This window comes from Lagenorhynchus albirostris, chromosome 19 (assembly GCF_949774975.1).
Source record: "Lagenorhynchus albirostris chromosome 19, mLagAlb1.1, whole genome shotgun sequence".
Lineage (NCBI taxonomy): Eukaryota > Metazoa > Chordata > Mammalia > Artiodactyla > Delphinidae > Lagenorhynchus > Lagenorhynchus albirostris.
In genome coordinates this window covers 6,913,711-6,915,652 of record NC_083113.1, presented here as the reverse complement: position 1 = coordinate 6,915,652, position 1,942 = coordinate 6,913,711, and the positions used below count along the sequence as shown (strand labels likewise).

Here is a 1,942-nt window from a genome sequence, read left to right as displayed (position 1 = left end):
GATGAGGGACTTAAACTTTTCTACGCAGCACGGACAATTGGACTTCCGGCTGCTTCTTAGAGGGTAATGTGTCTGCGCCCTCTGCGCCTCGCCTCCCTGGGGGCAGCCATCTTTGAGTATTTATCATTCAGAACAGAGATAGCTGTTTCTGCGCCACTAATCCGTATGGCTCGAGACCAGTAAAAGGCCCCTGAACTGTTCCCTCACCTGATACTTCATCCCCTGTGTGGCGAGGCTGGAAGAGTTGCGAACAACACTGCACAAGCTACATAGTTTCAAAGGCTCGAGCTTATACAAGGCAAACATGGCGCGGGCGCCGTTCACTTCAGCGGTCAAGAAAGAAACGCCCAATGAGCGCGGCCATGTCAGAGGAATTTCAGGTGTCCGTACAGCGGAGAACACTCCCCCTCTCCCCCCAAAGTGAACAGGAGGATGGCCCGCCAAGCTTGGGTAATAGAAGGGCCCATGACAAGTCCCTGCATCTCAGCTTGTGAGGTTAGACTTAGCAGGTGAGTGCGGGTCAAAGTGTGAATTCATTGTCGAGGTTGTCTTTTGTTTCAGGCCAGTTCGGAAAACACCAAGTGTTGAAATTTGAAATTGTGGTCTATGAATTAAGTGGATACAAAAGCTACTGTGATGCTGTCAGAGCATCAGCAATGCAGTGCCAATATTTTTTGAAGAAATTGCTGTTGAACACAAATTCGTGTGCTAAGCAAACCCAAATGTTGGACTTTGGAGCAGAGAGAGGTTTATTGCAGGGCCAAGAACGGAGAATACGTGGCTCGTGCTTAAAAAACCCGAGCTCCCTGATGGTTTGGGGGGAAGAGTTTTTAAAGGTAAAATTTGGGGTGAGGGCTGCAGGATATGTGACTTTCTTCTGATTGGTGGTGAGGTAATAGGGCGGTGTCCAGGAATCTTGCTCAGCCTGAAGTTACGATCCTCTGCTTGGGTGGGGGCCTTAGTTGCTACAGAACTCAAAGGTATATTGTTATGTGTATCCCTTGAGGAGGAACCAGAACCCTGCTTTACCGCGGCACTATTGTTTCTTGACTGTTTTTCCTTTGTTACTGCGTTCCTTACTTCCCTAATTAGAAGCTATTTGAATGTGCCCTTTGGAACTCATGGAATGTCTAGGAGGCTGAAGACTTTTTCCTACGAACAAGAAAGGGGGGACACAGAAAGGCTTTTATACCCGGGAGGACCCACAGAGTTCTGCTAGGTTTCAAAATTACACACAACCATTCTTTCTGGGACTATGTCATCAAGGTCTTAGCACCTCTGCTTGTATCTGAGATTATTGGGAGACGATTCTGGAGCATCTGTGTTCTGCTTTGTCACTTTTTTATGTCCAGCCCCTTCTCTCTGTTCACCCCTTACGCTATCTCTGCATCTTAGTCCAAGCTCCTTCCAGCTATAGCAGCAGTGAGCTATTGTTGCCGGAGAAGGGGGGAGCAAGAGAATGGTCACATCCCAGGTCTCAAGAGACTCCTTGGCTTCTTGCAGGAAAGAATTCAAGAGCGAGCAATAATAAAGTGAAAGCTAGCTTATACGGAGAAGTACACATTCCATAGGCAGAAGGTGAGAGCTGCCCGAGTAACTTCATAGGCTAACAAGTGGGAGGATTATTGCAGCTGTTTGGGGGAAAGGGCAGGAATTTTCAGGAATTGGGCCACCACCCACTTTTTGGTCCTTCTTGTTCAGGCTTGGAACTGTCATGGCACTGGTGGGTGTGTCATTTAGCATGTTAATGTATTACAGTGAGTGTATAATGAGGTTCAAGGTCTATGGGAAGTCAAATCTTGGGCCTAGCAAGTTCTAACCAGTTTATATCATATCGTCAATGGCTATGTCATTCTTTCAATGGCTGTGCCCTGCCCCCTTCCTTCCTGTTTCACTAAGGCAGAGACAAATCAAGTATTCCTTACAAACTTTTAAGACATAT

At 47.1% G+C, this 1,942-nt stretch overlaps 1 protein-coding gene across 1 annotated transcript in view; it reads left to right on the top strand.

Moving 5' to 3' along the window:
- ZNF613 (zinc finger protein 613) overlaps positions 1–1,942 on the top strand; it is a 69,563-nt gene that overhangs the window by 25,249 nt on the left and 42,372 nt on the right. The window lies entirely within an intron of this gene.